This window comes from Sapajus apella, unplaced genomic scaffold, assembly GCF_009761245.1.
Source record: "Sapajus apella isolate SASKATOON/1434 unplaced genomic scaffold, GSC_monkey_1.0 scaffold12, whole genome shotgun sequence".
In the NCBI taxonomy this organism is placed as follows: Eukaryota; Metazoa; Chordata; class Mammalia; order Primates; family Cebidae; genus Sapajus; species Sapajus apella.
Window position 1 is genome coordinate 37,893,955 of NW_022436952.1, and position 8,463 is coordinate 37,902,417.

The 8,463-nt window shown below is 43.1% G+C and overlaps 2 non-coding genes across 2 annotated transcripts; both read left to right on the plus strand.

Annotated features, from left to right (window-relative positions):
- Positions 1-4,730: 4,730 nt before the first annotated feature.
- LOC116553616 lies at positions 4,731-4,870 on the plus strand. The gene has a single exon (XR_004269839.1). It is a non-coding gene; the product is annotated as a U4 spliceosomal RNA (small nuclear RNA).
- Positions 4,871-6,400: 1,530 nt separating this feature from the next.
- LOC116553517 lies at positions 6,401-6,507 on the plus strand. The gene has a single exon (XR_004269770.1). It is a non-coding gene; the product is annotated as a U6 spliceosomal RNA (small nuclear RNA).
- Positions 6,508-8,463: the final 1,956 nt, after the last annotated feature.

Below are 8,463 nucleotides of genomic sequence, written 5' to 3' on the forward strand. Positions count from 1 at the left end.
ACAGGCGTGAGCCACTGTGTCTGGCCTATATAATCTTTTCATAGTCCTATGATTTTTCTCCATTTGCTCATCTTTTTTTTTTTTTTTTTTTGAGAAGTTCTTGCTGGGTCACCCAGGCTGTAGTGCAGTAACACAATCATGGTTCATTGTGGCCCCTACCTTCTTGGCTCAAGTGATCCTCCCACCTCAGCCTGCCTTCTGAGTAGCTGGGACCACAAGCGCTTGTACACTTACCACCACATCTGGCTAATTAAAAAGTTTTTTTTTTTTTTGAGCCGGAGTTTCACTCATGTCACCCAGGCTGGAGTGCAATGGCGTGATCTCGGCTCACCGCAACCTCCACCTCCTGGGTTCAGGCAATTCTCCTGCCTCAGCCTCCTGAGTAGCTGGGATTACAGGCACGCACCACCATGCCCAGCTAATGTTTTGTATTTTTAGTAGAGACGGGGTTTCACCATGTTGACCAGGATGGTCTCGATCTCTTGACCTCGTGATCCACCCGCCTCGGCCTCCCAAAGTGCTGGGATTACAGGCTTGAGCCACCGCGCCCGGCCTAAAAAGTTTTTTTTAGAGACAGAGTCTTGTTGTCTTGCCCAGGTTGGTCCTCAATTCCTGGCCCCAAGTGATCCTCCTGCCTCAGCCTCCCAAAATGCTGGGATTACAGGCATGAGCCACTGAGCCTGACTACCACTTGCTCATCTTAACATAGAGAGGTCTATGCGTGTCCAGCTTTTGATAATACTGAAGTGAGGATTGCAGTGGGTTCTATTAGAAACTGCAATGTAGCTTGGCGTCGTGGTGCACGCCTATAATCCCAACACCTTGGGAGGCCAATCACTTGAGGTCAGGAGGTTGAGACCAGCCTGGCCAACATGGCGAAACCCTGTCTCTACTAAAAATACAAAAACAAAACTAGCTGGTCATGTTGACGCATGCCTGTAATCCCAGCAACTCAGGGGGCTGAAGCAGGAGAATCACTTGAACCTGGGAGGTAGAGGTTGCAGTGAGCTGAGATTGTCCCAAGGCACTCCAGCCTGGGTGACAGATCGAGACTCTGTCTCAAAAACAAAACAAAACAAAACAAAAAATGAACTGTAATATGTCTGAGTGTATCCCCTATCTTCCCTTTCCACCTGTCTTCACCTAGTCTTCAACTCTGAGTAATGGGATGTTGGTAGAATTCTAATGGGTTGATAAGATATTTTATGGAAATAGAATCTTGATCTGACCTCTCCATCTAATTGGGACCTTCTACATTCTAACTAGCAGAAATTCCTCAAAGTTTCTGGCATGTGGAAGATTTTCCTCTATTTTTATTCCTTTGATCATTTCAATGTGAATTTAGAATAAGCCAATTTAGAAGCCTGTCCTCACAAAGCCATTTTATTTAAAAACCACGAAATAACATTTTTTCTCTGTGTTAGGAAGGTAAGAAAAAAATGCTCAAGACTCATAATTATATGTAGTTTTAACATTTTTTCATAAAAGGTCTCAAATCCCTTGGGAAGCTACATGGTCTAGTGGGAATTGGGAGAATGGATTCTGATTGCAATATGTAATTTCACTGCAGCTTTGAACAAATTATTTGAACTTCAGATTCTCTAATCTTAGATTTTCTTACGTCATAGTGTGACAGAGAAAGCACTATGGAAAAAAATAAATGTGGAAGCTCTTTGAACTGTTCAAAGATAGATACTAAGGAAATCTGAGGGCTTTTTGTTATTGTTTGAATGCTATTATGGCTTTGAGCACTTTCAGGCTAGCCCAAAGAGTGTGTGCTTGAGGGATGGCAAATGAGGCCGGGTTGCTGGGAAGCCCTGTTATGCAACACAGTTCTGAAGTATAGTTGGGGGAGAGACACTGCTTTGGACACTGTCATCTTGCGGAAGAGTCAAGAGAGTAGTAAATGTAGTCTCATTTTTCTGTTAGGTCAAATTACTATGCCAGATTTATCTGAAATTAGTTTGCCTCTCCTCTTCGTGGAAATGAAGGCCCCTTGGTGGGTTAATTATGCCTTTGTAAACAACTTTTGTACTTCTGGCCAGCATAGGCCACAGATGTTGTCTATTTCTGTGAGATGATTTGAAAGTGTGCAAAAAGAAACATCTGTATAGTTATCTCAGAAGTTTAAAGAAAATATCTTATTATGCCAGGTAAAACTTTTCAGTTCTATCCCTCTTATGATATTAACTCTTCCTGTATTTTATTATTCAATTGTTAAATGAAATTCCTATATGATTAACTATGGAATTTTCCTAATCATGGGAAAAGATATTATCTTCACTAAGATCCATGACACTGCAGCTATTTCTGCACTATGGAGATAAGTGACTCTCTTTGTCATTAGTCTTAGATGTGTGACTTTTTAGAAGCGATGGACGTGAAATGAAGGAATAAGAATTTCTTCCCTAGTTTGGGTGCAGTGGCTCACGCCTGTAATCCCAGCACTTTGGGAGGGCAAGGTGGGTAGATCACTTGAGCCCAGGAGTTTGCAACCAGCCTGGGCAACATAGACAGATCTCATCGCTACAAAACTAGAAAAAATTAGCCAGGCATGGTGCCATGCGCCTGTAGTCCCAGCTACTTAGGAGGCTGAGGTGGGAGGATCACCTGAGCCTGGGGAGGTGGCAGTTGCAGTAAACTGTGACTGCCCCACTGCACTCCAGCCTGGGCAACAGAGTGAGACCCTGTCTCAAAAATTTTTTTTCTTCTTTCTGTGTAACATTGTACAAATACATTACACTTGTAACCTATAGGCCAAAACAGAATAGGGCACCTTAATTGTTCAACAACTGATTAAATACCTGCTGTATGCCAGACACTGCACTAGAAGCTAGATATACATAAACAGAGAGCACATAGTTCCTAGGGGGGAAGATTAATCAAATATATTAATTACATAATGTGTTATGAAGAAAATATATAGGATACAATAAATGCAAATGAGAGTAGGAGAGGCAAGAAATATTTCTTTTTTTTTTTTTTATTTTTGGAGACGGAGTTTCGCTGTTGTTGCCCAGACTGGAGTGCAATGGCACGATCTCGGCTCACCGCAACCTCCGCCTCCTGGGTTCAAGCAATTCTCCTGCCTCAGCCTCCCGAGTAGCTGGGACTACAGGCACGCACCATCATGCCCAGCTAATTTTTGTATTTTTAGTAGAGACGAAGTTTCACCTTGTTGACCAGGATGGTCTCGATCTCTTGACCTTGTGATCCACCCGCCTCGGCCTCCCAAAGTGCTGGGATTATAGGCGTGAGCCACCACGCTCGGCCGGCAAGAAATATTTCTACAGGGCAGGAAGGAAAAGATTATTTGAAGTGATATTTAAATCAATCCTTAAGATGAGCAGGAATCTACTATGGGAAGAGCAGAATAAACAGAATGTGCTAAGGCTGTGACTTGTGCAGAAGACCTAAAAGTCATGATGAACGGTGGTGACACAAAGGTTGAGGAGGCAGTGAGGTAAAATGAGTTTAGAGTGGAATGGAGTGATTAGATTTATATTTTAAAATTACTCCACCTGTTTTGAGGGGGAATGGGTAGGAGTTTGAGAATGAAAGTAGATAGGATGACAGCAAGACTGAGAGGGGGGAGAAAAGAATGAAAGTAGAGAGACCTGTTAGTCAAGCAATGAAGCCACATCTGGAATAGAAAAAAGAAAAAAAAAATTTAAAGAAGAGAGACCTGTTAGGAGACTATTGTAGTAGCTTGGATTAGGAGGTAGAGGAGATAGAAAGAAGGAAATCCAATTAGTATATATTTGTAAGTAGATTCGATAGATCTTATCAATGAACTAGTTGGGGGGCAGTGAGAGAAAAAGAAAAATCAAGTATGACTCCCAAGTTTCTGGAGTCACTGAGGAATGGTGGTATCATTACAGATGGTGAAGATCAGAGAGAAAGGGATTTGGAGAAGAAAACCCAAGAATTTTTTTTTTTTTTTGAGACAGAGTTTTGCTCTTGTCACGTAGGCTATAGTATAGCACAATCTCAGCTCACTGCAACCTCTGCTCCTAGGTTAAGTGATTTTCCTGCCCCAGCCTCGTGAGTAGCTGGGATTACTGGTGTGCACCACCTTGAGTTAATAAACTCAAGGCTTCATATTTACATATTCACTTCATAGTTACTTTTTCTTTTTTAAATTTTTTTAATTTTTTAATTTTTTATTTTTAGAGACAGGGTTTCGCCATGCTGGTCAGGCTGCTCTTGAACTCCTGACCTCGGGTTATCCTTCTGCCTCAGCCTCCGAAAGTGCTGGGATTACAGGCGTGAGCCACCGCGCCCACCGCGCCCAGCCTCATAGTTACTTTTATCACATAGAATGTGGTTTTTTTTTTTTTTTTAGATGAAATCTGTTGCCCAGGCTGGAGTGCAGTGGCATGATCTCAGCTCACTACAACCTCTGCCTCCTGGGTTCAGGGATTCTCCTGTCTCAGCCTCCCCAGTAGCTGGGGTGCCACTGTGCCTGGCTAATTTTTCTATTTTTAGTAGAGACGCAGTTTCACCATGTTGGCCAAGCTGGTCTCAAACTCCTGACCTCAAGTGATCCACCTGCCACAGCCTCCCAAAGTGCTGGGATTATAGACATGAGCCACAGCAGCTGGCCAGAGTTTGGTTTTGGACATGATAAATTTGAAATGCCTGTGATGTATGTAACAATGTATCACAACTGGACAGTTGCATGTCTGGAGCTCAGAGGAGAGGACTGAAGACATATTAGGAGTGAACACAGCTTTGCGCAGTGGCAGTATCATAGCGAATGAGGCTTATCCAAGGCACGATTATTGCTAATTGAAAACTTTTCCCAATACCCCACCGTGACGACTTGCAATACAGTTGGCACTGGCAATTTTTACAGTCTTTACGGAGACTGATAAAAAAAAAAAAGGAGTGGACACTCCTGGACTAATATTTTAGCCCTGGAAATTGGTAAGATCTAAGAAGACAATGTAGAGAGTAGAAAAGAGAGCCCATACCAGCACCAGTGAGAGGGCAGGGAAGAAAAGAAGAAATCCCAGAATTGAACCTGGAGAACTACCCAGATGAACAGTTGTGTTACCGAAAAGAAATGCTGAGGCCGGGTGCAGTGGCTCACGCCTGTAATCCCAGCACTTTGGGAGGCTGAGGTGAGCTGATCATCTGAGGTGAAGAGTTTGAGACCAGCCTGACCAACATGGAGAAGCCCTGTCTCTACTAAAAATACAAAACTTAGCCAGGCGTGGTGACACACGCTTGTAATCCCAGCTACTAGGGAGGCTGACGCAGGAGAATCACTTGAACTTGGGAGGTGGAGGTTGTGGTGAGCCGAAATTGTGCCATTGCACTCCAGCCTGGGCAACAAGAGCAAACTCCTCAAAAAGAAAAGAAAAGAAAAGCTGAAAGAAATTAAGAGAAGCATGTGGTTTAGGAGGAAGCTGACGACTTATGTTTGGAACTTGACAAGTTTGGAGTCCTGACTGGGTTCCTATTGTTTCCAGTGCAGTGCCTGACCAATATATATAGGTCCCTTTTCAAATGTTAATGCTACATTTGTAGTTTATGATTCAGTCTTATGGTGTCTCCATGAATTTTCAGAATAAAACATCCCTAATCATTCCTGAGTTGGAGTTTGGAATGAGAGAAAACAATTTTGCTAAGATCCATGACGCTGCAGCTGTTTGTGAATTATGCTGCGAAATGGCTCTTTATTTCACCAATCTTAGACAACAAGCAGCTATTTTATTTTAGTAATGGACATGAGATGAAGAAAGAAAGATTTGTCCAATGTTGAGCAAATGCACTTTGCTGGCAGCACAGAAACTGAGGAGAACGCAATGTAACAGACATATATTGAGCATCTACCATGTGCCAGCCACTGTGCTAGGCTCTGGGGATAACTCAGAACATGACAGACAAGTATATGAGTGTACAGACTTTTAAGGGAGATGGAAAAAAGTTAACTTACAAATAAAATAACTACAAATTTTGGTGAGTGCTGTGAAAGCAGCAAATACAGGAAATAAGCAAGGGATGGTACTTAGGGTCTGGATAGGATATTTAGGGCAACGTTCCTTGAGGAGGTGACATTTACTGATTCCTGAAGGATGGAGAGTCAGTTATACCAAGATTAGGGAGTGATAGGCAACCAAATTGTCTTTTGCAGTATTTGGCCCTGAAAAGCTAAGGCAGGGCAACACAGTGAGACCTCATCTCTCCAAAAAAATAAACAAAATTAGGCAGGCATGGTGCCCCATGCCTGTAGTCCAAGTATTTGGGAGGCTGAGGTGGGAGGATCACTTGAGCCTGCAAGGTTGAGGCTGAAGTGAGCCAAGATCGCATCCCTACACTTCAGCCTGGGTAACAAAGCAAGATCCTATCTCAAAAAAAATGAATAAAAATAAATAGAAATATAAATAAAATTGTGACCCCTTTGGCAGCACATATACTAAAATTGGAATGATACAGAGAAGATTAGCATGGCCCCTGCGCAAGGATGGCACGCAAATTCGTGAAGCATTCCATACTTTTTTAAGTTAAAACTTAAAATTAGGCCAGGCGCGGTGGCTCACGCTTGTAATCCCAGTACTTTGGGAGGCCGAGGCGGGTGGATCACGAGGTCAAGAGATCGAGACCATCCTGGTCAACATGGTGAAACTCCGTCTCTACTAAAAATACCAAAAAATCAGCTGGGCATGGTGGCGCGTGCCTGTAATCCCAGCTACTCAGGAGGCTGAGGCAGGAGAATTGCCTGAACCCAGGATGCGGAGGTTGCGGTGAGCCGAGATCGTGCCATTGCACTCCAGCCTGGGTAACAAGAGTGAAACTGCATCTCAAAAAAACAAAAAAAAAAAAACTTAAAATTATTATTTATAAATAAATAAAAAAAATTGCCTGCACATGGTGTTAATAAAGAGTAGCTGGACTTTTGGTCAGTTTTACTATTGTTGTAAAATGCTCTATAGATAATGCCCCTGTAGTGGGCTGAATGTTGGTCCCCAGAAAGATATTTGCATGTCCAAATCCCCCAAACCTATGGATATCACCTCATATGGCAAAAGAGTTAATATCACTTTATGTGAAAAGATGTGATAAAGAATTTTGAGAATAGGAGCCTGTCCTGGATTATCTGGGTGGTCCTTAAATCCAATGGCAAGTGTGTGTGAGAGTGAGACAGACAGAGGGAGATTTGATGGACAGATGAGAAAGTGACAATGGCCGGGCGCGGTGGCTCAAGCCTGTAATCCCAGCACTTTGGGAGGCCGAGGCGGGTGGATCACGAGGTCAAGAGATCAAAACCATCCTGGTCAACATGGTGAAACCCCGTCTCTACTAAAAATACAAAAACATTAGCTGGGCATGGTGGCGCGTGCCTGTAATCCCAGCTACTGAGGAGGTTGAGGCAGGAGAATTGCCTGAACCCAGGAGGCGGAGGTTGCGGTGAGCAGAGATTGCGCCATTGCACTCCAGCCTGGGTAACAAGAGTGAAACTCCGTCTCAAAAAAAAAAAAAAAAAAAAAAAGTGACAATGGTGTGCAAATTCAAGATAGAAGACATGCTTGGATGAATGGATGGATATACGGATACATGGATATATAGTTGGAGGAACATTTACTAAATAACTGACAAATGGTAAATCTGCCATCTTACCAAATGGCTGTGGAAATTTCCATGCTGTACTGCTAAGTTACCCATGATTTTCCTTTTGATGCACAACAGTGACTTTGATCTAAACAGTTTCATTTTACCTTATGTAAGTACGTAGACATAATTTTCATGCTTGACAAAATGCTCCGTAAGTATTCATATCTCTTTACTTTGTCTTAAAAGAAACTTTTTAAGGAGTGGGATCTTTTCTTTTTAAACATTAATTAATTAATTTTTTCAGACAGGGTCTTGCTCTGTTGCCCAGGCTGGAGTGCAGCGGTGTGATCATAGCTCACTGCGGCCTTGATCTCCCAGGCACAAGTGATCCCTGGACTCAAGCAATCCTCCCACCTCCCGAGTAATTGGGACCACAATCATGCAACACCACGCTTGGCTAATTTTTTTTAAAAAATTCTTTTTTAGAGACAGGATCTCACTATGTTACTCAGGCTGGGTCTTGAACACCTGAGATCAAGTGATCCTCTTGCCTCAGCCTCTCAAAGTGTTGAGATTGTAGCATTAGCCACTGTGTCTGGCCTCTTATTTGTTTATTTGAGACGGAGTCTTGCTCTGTCGCCAGACTGGAGTGCAGTGGCTCGATCTTGGCTCACTGCAACCTCTGCCTCCTGGGTTCAAGTGGTTCTCCTGCCTCAGCCTCCTGAGTAGCTGGGACTACAGGCACCCACCACTATGCCCAGCTAATTTTTCTATTTTTAATAGAGATGGGGTTTCACCATGTTGGCCAGGATGGTCTCAATCTCTTGACCTCGGGATCAGCCTCCTGAGTAGCTGGGATTACAGGCACCCACCACCATGCCCAGCTAATTTTTGTATTTTTAG